The sequence below is a fragment of the Petaurus breviceps genome, unplaced genomic scaffold (genome assembly GCF_028583685.1).
Source record: "Petaurus breviceps papuanus isolate PSGF00001 unplaced genomic scaffold, PetGlider_PUasm1.0 38, whole genome shotgun sequence".
NCBI lineage: Eukaryota > Metazoa > Chordata > Mammalia > Diprotodontia > Petauridae > Petaurus > Petaurus breviceps.
In genome coordinates, this window is record NW_027186304.1 from 100,403,287 (window position 1) to 100,415,892 (window position 12,606).

Below are 12,606 nucleotides of genomic sequence, written 5' to 3' on the forward strand. Positions count from 1 at the left end.
TGGAGATATTAAGACAATGATGAAATGAGTCTCTGAATTCAAGGAGATTGCATTCTACTACGAAAAATCAATATGTACATAGGGAAATTGTTTTGAATCAAAACAATTGTTGAGGGTTCAAAGAAGTTGATGGGGAACATAATATCAATTGTGGGGAAGTAGGTAAATTTAGTGGAAAGTTCATTAGGTGAAGGAATATGAAATGAATTTGGAAGAACAGGCTTAAGTCAAATTGTCATGGATTTTACAAGCAAACACAGGAGTTTTATATTATACTAGAAGTAACAGACAAACACTGATGCTTTTTGAACAAAGGAATACAATGTTCAGACATATGCTTTAGGAATATCAATTTGGCAAAACTGTGTGAGAGGTTGCATGTGGGAGGACCAATTAGGAGTTTATCGTAGTAGTTTAAGAGAGAGCTTATGATAACTACATTAGGGTAATGACTGTGTGAGCAGAGATAAGGGGAAGTGTACAAAAAATATTGAGGAAATTAAATCTAAAAGATTTGGAACTGTTTGGATAGTGGGATGAGTGAAGAGAAAGAGATGAAGCTGTCAGGGTTGACTTACAGGTTGTGAACCTAACTTGGGGTTATAAAAGATGATGATGTTATGAACAGAAATAATGAAATTAGGAAGGAGGATGGAATTTTAGGGAAAAGATAATGAGTTCTGTTTTGTACATACCAAGATTGAAATGCTTTGGAGAAAACCAGATGGAGATGTCTAGCAGGGAGTTGGTAGCTTTAGAATGAAATGAAAGTATAAAAGATAAAAAAAATGCAATAAAAATATTTGAAGAAGGAAAAAATATTTTCAGCTAGGGGTTGTCAAGGAAAGTGTTATGGAGGAGGTAGCAGCTAAGCTGAACCTTTGAGAATTCAGTTCAGCAAATCATTAAGCATTTGCCTATGCAAAATATTCTAGTTGTTTGAAACCCCAAAGTTGATCAGTTTTCTCTAAAAGGAACTTGAGAATTGATGGGTTCATTGTTCAGTGTACCAATGTCACAGAATAATAATGCTTTAGAGTCAGAATGTACCTCAGAGATATGTTTTACAACCTCTTTATAAGTGATTTGCCTGCATTTCCACAATTGGTTAGTGGCAGAATTGATAATAGACAAAATGCTATGGTTTCCTATTACATTATTCCATGCTGTCTCTTAATTTAGATAAACTAAAAAAATTATTCAGTATCTACTACGTGAAAGGCACTATGTTAGAAACTGAGAATAGAAAACAAAAAATAATAAAAGTCTTCTTCTTGAGGGAGCTTATTTATATTCTACAGTACTGGTTCATCTTTAGTGGTTCATGATTCCCTTGAAGATTCATGATAGTAGACCAAGGCACTCTTATTAATAATACAACACACACACACACAGATATAAATGTGGTGTATATATATAAAACAGGATTGTATAGATAGATAGATAGATAGATAGATATGCACCTTAAGCAGCGAAGAATTGTCCAATTATGTTGTAAATATATTTTTCCTCTCTGATACGCATGCAAATATTTGAAGGACTATTTGTTTCTGCAGTGATCTGAAATTATCACAATCAGGTACACAACGATTTTGGTATCCATGCAATAATTATACCAAACTCTGAAAATTTCTGATTAAGTATAAGATATTCTTGCAGTTTCTCAACATGTCATCAAATTGTTTCCAAATTGTCATAAAGTTTAATATTTGAGCATAAGCTGAATCCCAACAGATGGTCACATGCCTGTCCATACTCTCATTTCCCTTATGTATGCTACATCAGATCATTCTCTTTGTTCTTTTGTTCCCCTTTCATCACATCTTATCATCTCTTTAATCATGTGATCAAGATAATACAAATATCTGTGTTGTTATTGCATAAATATCAGGCTGTTTGTTTGAAAACCATAATTTCTGAGCTACCTACTATGAGCTACCTTGAAACCATCACAAATCATCACCAACATTCTGCAGAAACCAGCCTCATATTGCATCCCACTGCATTGTTAAGGCTATTTTTAAATTTAAATTTATTTTCTACTTAAGTTAGCATTCTTCTATCTGGAAGATTTTCAACTGAAATGGTTGGTAATACTAGCAAGTTGTTCATTAGAATATCTGTGGATGAGTAACCAGTGTGTACAAATGGTATATGTGTATCTATATCCATATGTATGCACATATATGCATACATACATATGTGAATGCGAATGTGTGTGTGTATATACACCCATACACACACCACTGGCACACACTGCCTATTCACACATGTGTACCTTTCTAAGGAAGGAATCTCTTCAGAAGTGGCTTTCTTCTCTTCTACCATTGGCAGCACACACTGACTACTCAACCAATAATATATATATATTGATAATTAGTTTTATAATTTTATAATTATAGTTTTCATAATTATATGCAGAATAACATTTTGTATTTTATAACTACATAATGCAAATTTTAATTTGGAGTTATTTTGGGGAGGAAAATGTTATTTCAGTTATTGTAAGAATGTAATGAAGACAGCTAAAAGAACCTTATGAATAGTATATTAAATTACCCCCGGGGGGGGGGTCACAAAACATTTTTCTTGTTTATATGACTGGTAATGATTCTTTTACAATGTGTGTGTGTGTGTGTGTGTGTAAATTTGTGTAAGAGAATACATTTTTTTTAAAGCAATAGGGGTTAAGTAACTTGCTCAAGGTTACATGGCCAGTTATTTCTAGGTGTGGTGCTGAGCATCTGAGCCTGGATTTGATCCAGGTCATCCCGACACTGGAGCCGGTGCTCTTACTTGCTGTGCTACCTGGCCGCCCCTAAGCAATTGGGGTTAAGTAACTTGCTCAAGGTTACACGGTCAGGTGTTTCTGGGTGGGTGCTAAGTGTCTGAGCCTGGGCTTCAATCTCCAGGTCTTTTCAACACTGGAGCCAGTGCTCTTACTTGCTGTACTACCTGGCCTCCCCAAGAGGATACATTTTGTACAAGGCCACAGTGATGCAAAGTACTTTCAGGAGAGCAAGAATAACAATTGGCTGACCTCAGAAAGCCCTCCTATAGAAGTGGGACATAAGCTGAGTCTTAAGGAAAACTATGGATCCTGGGAGACAGAGATAGGAAGGCTACCTACCTACATGGAGGGCAGTTTGTTCAAAGGCACAGAGAGGAGAGATAATATGTTGAGCTTAGGTAATATAGCTAGTAATTTAACTGGAACTTAAGAGTTCACGTAAGGGTGTGTATATTCTAAAATGTCCAGAAAGTTAGATGGAAGCTACATTGTGGAGAATTTTTAATTCCAGCCTGAGGAGGTTGTATTTTATCATAAAGGTAACTGGAGCTTCTGAACAATTTTTAGTTGGGGGGTGACATGGTCAAAACTCTGCTTCAGGAATATTAAGTTGGTACCTATGTGAAGAATAGAATGGAAGGACAGTGGAAGCAGGGAGACTAATAATATTACAATAATCCAAAGGAGAGCTGATGAGGTCCTTACATAGGTTACCAGTTGTATCAATCAAGATCATTCAGATGATTCTCTAGATTTCACACTAATCAGGAAGTTCCTTTGGGTGTCATTTTTCTCTAGTTTTCCTTTCCCAGAAAGACCATTGTTTAGCCATAGCAAGATTGTTTCCTGGAGTGTTCAGGCACACTCCTCTCACTCAGGGAACATATTATAAAGTCTGCAATATTTTTTCTAAAATATTGTTGAAGATACTTTTGTCATGTGTCTCTTAGTACTCATCTGTATGCCCCAGATCTGTCCCTTTTTTGCACTTGTCTGCATTTCTGAAATGTCTTTTTCTACTGCACTCCCAGGCTCTCCAATGCTCTAGGTCTTAGGTTTTTTCAGCCACTCTCTTTCCCTTTAAAACTCTACATTCATTTTTTTGCTTTCTTAACACCTAAACTTCCAATGAACTTGTAAATATTTTGTCAGCTACTACTGCATTCCTTGCATTTTCCTTGATGATGCTTTTACATACCTTTTCCTGTTTTATGTTGCTTACTTCTTCTGACATTCTTTTCAGTTTCTTTTTCTGTCAGAGCTCAGAGTTCTCAAATGCTCGCCCCCATATTTTTAGGTGTTTTTTGTTTTCTTTCAATACCTTTTCTGGGACTTATTTGTGGCTCCTTCAACATTTTTATAGCTTTAGTCATGATACCCAAAGAAACCTCTTGCATTAACCTCACAGCTTCTAAAAATTACCAAATGCTGTATTTTAAATTCCTTTTACAGTAGGTAGAGAGATTGTCAGGTAAGAAATCAATGAATAATAACAGATGGTGCAGAACAGTGGAAGTGTCACGTGCAGCTATATCTCACGCTGAGTCTAAGCATATTTATTGTGAAACTCATCAGTGCTACCTTTGTTTACTTACTATGTCACTCTCACGGTGTCTGCATTTATAATAAAACAAAAAATAGTGGATATGTTCAATTTAAAATGTACACATTGCAAAAAAAATAGGAAGGGCATGAATTTATGCCTTAGTTTTACTTTTTTATAGGTAGAAATGTTTTGTTGCAGATACTGTTTTAGTGTTTAACTTGAAATCAGTGTTGTCGAGTATATATCTTGCTATCTACATTTTTATCATGACAGTATTTTTAAAGTATTTTTTTTCCTCTGGGGGCATAAGAGAGAAATTCTAAATCAAAGAGTCAGAGGTTGTAGATAAAAATGGAATTTATACTTCTTCTTGCTTTGTTTATTCATGTAATATTTTCATATGCAAATTTTAAAGTATCTATATTATGTTCCTTTGGAGTTTATGAAAATTATAAAATATTTTATAGAATTCAGGATTCTTAGAATGATAGATTTACACCTTTATATAAAGGTTATCAGAAGTCATGCTAGGACAACTCCCTAATTTTATACATGAAGAAGCTAAGGTATAGTCATGTTACATATCCAAGGCCATACAGGCAGGAAGTAGCAGATCTAGGATTTGAAGCTGGCTTCTCTCACCCAACATTTTCCCATGACACAACAGACGTATAGGCTTGTTTATTTTTTAAGTGGAAATCACCAAAAATTAAAATAGAAATAGGAATATCCCAATGAATGTGAAATATTTTGATAGTTACATGGAAAAATAAAGTAAGAATAAAAGAGAAAAGGAAAGAAATAGAGTGAAGTACATGTTTTTAAAAAGTGATGTCAAGTTATTTGGTTGTAACAGCATCTATACTAAAAAAATTTTAAAAACCTCACAAGTGTTTTACTATTTTCGTACCAAAATTAGCTGAAATAATATAGAATAAATTTCACAACCACTTTTACATTTTGGCAAATGGAAATATGGACCCCTTTAACTGAACCATATATATTCCATGCTCTTACTAAGAAGGAAACTCATAAGATCTGAGACAGTATCCTTTGGGTGGTCTTGGGGAGGAGAGTCTGGAAAACCCATATCTACTTGGTAAATGTTTCTCCTTCCCTTTATTTCTTACCAAGGAGGATATTTAGCCAATAAAGCCATCTATCCTTAGCTCTTCAAGCAAATGTTTGGACAAGCTAGATTCTTCTCACTTTGAAAGTTTTCCTTTATTTCTATGAGCACACAGAATCAACAAGTATTTGTTGAGCACCTGCTTTGTGCTGAGCATTGTACTTAGGGCAATGAGATGTCAAAGATATCATTCCCTTCCTATAACCACCACCACCAATGAAATTCAAAAGAAGGTTAGCAAATATTTATAGTTATCTGACATTATATTTATTTAATCTCCTTCTTTAGGTTTTAGAGGTTAATAACTTACATGTCTTTGTATCTTCAGCAGTGCCTACCACAAAAGTTTATGTAAGAGAGATGTTTAATGTATATTTGTTGAGTGAATGGTATGTGGCACTCTGCTAACGACTGAAAATTCATTTGTTTGACTTATTAAGTTTATACGTTTTCTCAGTTGTTATAGACAGCAATGGATAATATACAGAATACTTTAGGGAATCTTTCTTTGGGGCAATTTATTATTTTTTATTTAATTTCATCCTGACTTATTCTTGAAGTTTCCATACAATTTACAATGGTAGATATATATATATGTGAAATAGAAAAGGAAAGGGATACAATAATTATATAGTAAATAGGGAGAATGTAGAGGAAATATATGTGTGTGTGTGTATAGATATAGATGTCTTTTGCTCTTCTTCAGCAAAGCAGCATTTTACATAAAGGGGAGTCATTTTATTGAATAATAAAAGTCTGACAATCACTCTGATTGGCTGAGAGCCATTACTGCAGTGTAATTCTAAATAGATTTGTTTGGAAAGTTCTTCATAAATAGCTCTATACACCCCAGACTCTATACAAGATACTGGGAAGTTCAAAATTCCTCCCTTAACAAGTGTAGTCTCTCCCCATATTTGAATGGCTCCATAGCAAAATATTGAAGGAAGCCAAGGGGGGAAAATTTGGAAAAAAAAAAAACTATTCTCTAAGTTATTGTTTCTTTTTAATCTTACTGACCAGAGTAAGGAGGTTTTCAACTGATAAGGGAAAGGGGCAAGAAGTTCATAACAAAATACTGAAGAAGAGCAATTCTTGAGTCATGGAGAAAAAGGACAAAGTATAACAATAAATCTTAAAAAATGAGATATGAGTGCTCTGAAAATGCACTTGAGCTGTACCAACAGTTGTTATAAAGTCACTAAAAACCCTTGATGCATTTAATTCCCCTTCAGTCATGATCTCAAGCTGCAATTCTTAATTCTAAGGTGGGAATCAGCATAGGAAGAGTTGGCAACCATTTAATAAATATTTAGTGATCTTTTAATAATTTTAATCCGTTTTATTTAAATTGTGAATTAATACTTTATTTGGTCAATGAATCCTGACCAGACCATCAGAGGCATATAGTATTTGCTTTTGAAGCTCTTTGTAATTGTGTACTGAGCTTTCATTACACTATCCATTCTATCATGAACATCTCCATTTGTATCATTAGGGTAAAGATCAGGAACTGAGGTCTTGGAAGAGTGATTTGTGAAGTCCAATATTTCGATTCCTTCATTCTCAAATACATATGTTCATTCCAATGATTCCTCCCAACCCCACCCCAAGCTACATGAGACGGTCCAGGTGTACTTATAATACTGTGCAAAAAGAGTTGTGCTTTCAGCCCAGGATGCTACTCCTGAACAAGCAGCAAATAGAAAATCTCCAAGCTGTCAACGATTGGCTGATTGCATATTCTCGCCGGTTATCAATTGAAAACAAAGTAAACCGCTACGAAATCTGGACCCTAAACCGCTGCAGGCAGTCAGCTACGCAGCCTGGTGGTGGGATCCAGCTCTTACCGAACCTTCCAGCTGAACTGTTTTTACTACCTGAGCTCCAACCCGTAGCTTCCCTTCCTTCAATGCCAAGTACTCCCTACCTTCCAGCATTACGCACAATGGGATCACTTGTTTGACTGGAGCTCTCCCTCCACTTTAAACCGCAGCTAAACACCCCAGGAAGAGTCGGGAACGAGGACTATATAGAGAACTTAACCCTATAACAATATCAAGACATCAAAACAACCACTTCCAACCCAACCACTCCCACCTCCTTCTCCCAAACAAACCAAAACAAAAACCTCCACCCTATCTATCACCAACAATCCGCAAAATAAACCCAGGCATTTAATGCAATGGATTTTCTGCAAGACGTTTTATTTTTTCTTGCAAACTGAAAGCATCTCTCCCCACTATTGTCCCAGGGAGGAAAGCGGTCTGTACTGGTTTCAATCAATATTTTGGGCCCCCCGGCTGACCACACAACCGCCAAAGCATCGCCCTGGACGTGTCTCCATCCCTGCGTGCCCGGGAGGGGAAAACACAAGGCTGGGGACTAGTGAAAAAAACAAATCAGGATCCATTCGGGTAAGGAAGCTTCCTCCGGAGGAACGGAGATGGGGAGGTAGATGGGGCAAGTCGGGGTAAGGGTTGGGGGCAGAAGAGTAGGGAATTAATGATACAGTTAAAACTCAAACTTAGGCAAGGGAGGGGTTTGAGAAAGTGGGAACTTCTCTCCCCAACCCTGGGGAAGAAAAATAAATAAATAAATAAACACTACCAAGTTTGAGGTGAGCAGCAAGTTGTGGCACCTCCTCTCCCTCTTTATCCAACCCCAATCACACACACACACACACACACACACACACACACACACACACAGATGCGCACACATACAGAGCGGTGGTAGCATCAGCAGCTGCTGCGTGTGCCTCTTCTCCTGGCTCGGCTCAGCTCCTCTCTGCTCCCTCTCTCCTCTCTCTCTTCCTTCTCCCTCTCCCCGGCGCCCTGACTGTCTTGTGCGTGTGCGTGTGTGCGTGTGTATGTGTGTGTGTGTGTGTGTGTGCTCGGCATCAGCGTGAGGGGCACCTGCTCGTCTGGGCTACACAGCAGAGGCTGCCGTGGCTGTGGCTCGCGCGAGCTGCCCCCGCTGCTGCTGCTGCTGCTGCTGCTGCTGTTACTGCCGCGGCCGCCGCCGCTCCCGGGGCTCCCGGCGCCAGTCTCCTCGCCGCTGCCGCCGCTGCCGCCGCCGTGCGAGTGAGTTGGGATCGGTGGGGCTTCCCCCCTTCGCTGCCTTGCTCCTTCCCCGCCTGCCTGCGAGTCAGCCTGGCTCCGAGTCACGTGTCAGTGCCTGAGGCAGAGACTGAGAGGAAAAAAAAGCGCTTCATTCCTTCTTCCACCGCCATACTGTATTTTATACTAAATCTCATTTTTATTCCAACATTTTACTCCCGCTCGGTGAGTACCTTCTCAGTGGCATTCTTGTCCTCTCTTTTTTTTTTTGTCCTTTTTTTTTGGTTTTGTTTTTTTGGTTTTTTCTTCTTTTTTTTTTTTTCCACCTCTTTGATTATTGTTTAAATTGGGAAACCTGGAGGAGCATGGATTTGAGCCTTTTCCTGAATACAAGTTTTTATAGCATGCGATGGTACTGTAGACAAGGCGCTGTGTCTGGGAGTCCGTGGCCACTGTGCCGCTGGGAGAGACTCCCAAGTCCAGCAAAATATGCAACTGGTTTTATGGAAAAGCGATGTGAAGTATGATGCCTATTTTTTCCATGTTAAAAAGAAAAGCGTGTTTCTAACTCTTTTTGCAGACTATTTTTCCGATGTTATTTTTGTATAGGTGGGATTTGCGAATGCATTTTACGGCAGTGTTTACAAGAGTTTGTGGTCTTGCAATACTGGTGCAAGCCACTGAGCACAAGACGTTAATTTTATTTTTGTTTCCTTTTTGAAGTCAATGACAACAAACCGTTTTTCCCCCCTTCCGTTTTTTATGCCCTTTTATAATGTGAAACTTTTCTTGCAGCCGGTTACTGGGATCATTTTTTAAGCAAAATACTTTTTCCCCCCTTTAAATTAACTATGACTTTTGCACATTTGACTTTTTTATTAAAAAAAAAAACAAACCAGATAAATTTTAGATAGATTATCCCTATTCTATTTAATCCCTCCTTCCTCTTCCCCCCCCCCCCCCCCCCATAAATTTTCAAATGATGGCAGTGGAAGGTTTTTCTGGAAAAAAAAATGAAGTGCGGTTTGGTTTCCTTGTCAACGGAAGATGAAGTGAACAACTGAGCATCTCCCAGTGCAGGTACTTCATCTCCTTGTAGGCGTTTCCACTATTTGTAATGACAATACTAGTCAAGGGAAAGAAATGTGTGTGTGTGTATGTATGTGTGTTTCCACGCACATGCAAGTGTAGACTAAACAAGCTTTTGAGAAAGACCTTGTCTGCAAGCCAGTGGAGGCAAAACTAAATTCTGCTGCCTCTGGATCGTTTTGGATGTGCGCAAAATACAATCCCTTCCCCTCCTTCCATTGAGCCCAGGTCGTCTAGACTGCGTGTGGTTTCTGTGCTACTGTAGAGGGCTGGTTGGAAAAAGAGGATTGCCAAGCTGGCGATGTAAGTTCTGTTTAGGGACACTTTGAGAGCAAAAAAGAATTCGGGCTGTGGATAAGAAATCAGACGTAGGGCTGCGCAGGGATGGCCCATTTGGGGAATACTAGAAATGGAGAGAGAGAGAGAGAGGCAGCAGCAGTCTTTCAAAGAGAGGCTGGCTTTTTGCCACACACGGGGACCTGAAGCATGAGACATTTTCCAGAACCTTAAGGATGCTCTCCTCTCCCCAACCCCCATAACTCCTGCTTCTCCTTTTTTTGCATTGGGTAAACAACGCAATAGGTCTTCCTCACGATGCTTTGGCCTCTACTAGTGCTTGGTTTCAATTTTTTTTCTTGTTTTTTTTTTGTTTTGATGATTATTAATGCTACTGTCTGCCAGGGGATGGGGAAGTAGTTACTTTCCATGTCGGTCACCTAGAGTTCAATATTGAGGAAGAATCTGTTACTTTGCATTAATGATACTTAACTGCTGAACAGTTCCAAGATAGTCCTTCATTTAAAGAGACAGCATTTAGATTTTTTCCACCCTCAGGAGAATGTGGTATGGAAAGCTTTCTCCTGAGAGTTTGTTTAGATGGTGATGTATTTCAGGATTTTATAAAAGTTGAAGTCTCTTGTGTGTTGGGTATTTTCTATGAGGTTTGTGCTTTCTTATGATGATATTGCTTAACGTCTCCTATATAACCTAATGTCACTTTTAAGAGATTTATCAGTAAGCCATAAAAGCCTTCTCTCCACTTAAAACTTAGAATCTCTGCTAGGGAGCCCTTTATCTTAAAGGAATTGAGGGAAAGAAGATATATTCTATATTTTTTAAACTAAGGAGTTAGTTTTATGGAAATTCAGATGCCTGGTGCATTTTTTTTTCTGTGTATAAGTGAACATTTACTTTTTTTTTTTCTTAACTAAAAAGTTCCGGTACAGATTCTGCAGTTTGGAATCATGCTTCTGGTTAAATTGAAGCTTATATACATACAATCAGTAGAATCACAGATTTTAATTCCTCAGGTTAGATTTTCTTCTGGTATACCTATACTGTAGATTAACTTGACATGCAGCTGTGCTTTCAGAAGATAAAGCTTAATGATTTACTAAAGTAATGGTGTTATATTTTGTCTGTAATCCGTGGAATTTTAAAATACTGTACATACTTTTTACAATTTTAATAGTAAAGACTTCATAGATGCAACCACCCCATTATTTTCTACAGATGTTTAAAACATTTTAGAATATTCTAAAAGCTATTAATCCAAATACACTTACGTGTTAAATTTTAGAAAAAAATATAACCAATATAAGTCAGGCATTTTAAAAATTCAGCTTAGTTCTCATTTAAAAATAGTCCTTTTGCATTTACATAAGGAAGATATTTTATGACTTGGATTGCCATACTGTAATGTACTGAGGTACATAAGCATAAAAGGGCTCATGGTAAACTTTATCAATTCAACCTTATTGTTTTCATCTTCTGTATATACATGCATACATATATGGGTTTAATATACATATTGAGAATTTGTTATTAAAATGCATTGTTTTGTAAGGTCCAAATAATTGAAGGTATAAAAGATAATGGATCAGTCTCTCAACTGTTTTATTTTTATTAGTTACTTATCTATTTTCTGAGATAATGCTTTTTAATTCACATTTTGTTATATTTTAAAGGGGGGTGGATAATGTGGCTATATCTGATAATACCTATTTTTAGTATGAATGGGTTTCAAGACATCTCATTCTTGTTCTGAATGCTAGAAGTTATTAAAATTGAGTATCCCCCAAGAGGAATAGTTTATCCCAAGGTTGCAATAAAACACCAGCAATTCTAATGTTTCCAAGTGAGACTGCAACTATAAAGAAGTGAATAGGAATGATTTTACTCTATGCATGTATGGCCAAAGGAGTGTGTGTGGCTATAAAATTTAAGACTGTTCATCTTGAGACTCTTTAGTCATGTTATATTTATTATGGTCTCATTATATATGTGTCTACCCCACCGTTAGAACAGTTTTCATTTTAAATATTTCTTTCTACAGACTGGAAGTTTTTCAAAATTTCCTTTTCTATTTAGTAAATTATGCAGTATTGATATTTTCATCTATTTTATGAGTTTTCTGGTCTTTTGATCTTGTAAACTGAAACACTTGAATTAGCACCACCTACTGGTTACTAGTAGAAGTATTTATCCATTTAGCAAAATTATCCCATTTTGATCAAATCACTAAATTTCTATGTATTTTCTAACAGGGAAAGAGCTATTTTAACATAATAAATTATAAAATGGCCATTGTTGAGGACAGTGACAAGGTTGATAAATACTAATGATGTCTTTGATATTTTTCACTGTATCTCAATGATAGCAAAAAGACTGAGGATAGCTTTAACACCCTGTACTGTTTTTCAGTGTGTTGTAATTACAAATATTAAGATCCTTGAAATATACCAGAAAAGTATTTTGTTTTTTAAATTTTCTTCAGGTTCTGGGGGAATCACATAAAGAGATATTCCCTGTTAGAGGTTACATTATGAAAAGATATTAAACTATTCCCTCCTTTTCTTAAAGTATTTTATGAATTAATCACCCCCTCTCATTATTGGGGAGAACATAAAACATTTTTAATATATTCTTTTTTATTTTCACATCAGAGTCTGAAATGCCATATTTAGAAATATTGATTTTTTATTCATTA

The 12,606-nt window shown here is 36.9% G+C and overlaps 1 protein-coding gene across 1 annotated transcript in view; it reads left to right on the forward strand.

Annotated features, from left to right (window-relative positions):
- Window positions 1-7,301: 7,301 nt before the first annotated feature.
- Window positions 7,302-12,606, forward strand: part of RALYL (RALY RNA binding protein like) — an 823,485-nt gene continuing 818,180 nt past the window's right edge. Inside the window, exons 1-2 of the mRNA XM_069100197.1 lie at window positions 7,302-8,753; window positions 9,518-9,608. The gene's annotated coding sequence lies outside the window, so the exon portion shown is untranslated. The remainder of the gene's footprint in view (window positions 8,754-9,517; window positions 9,609-12,606) is intronic.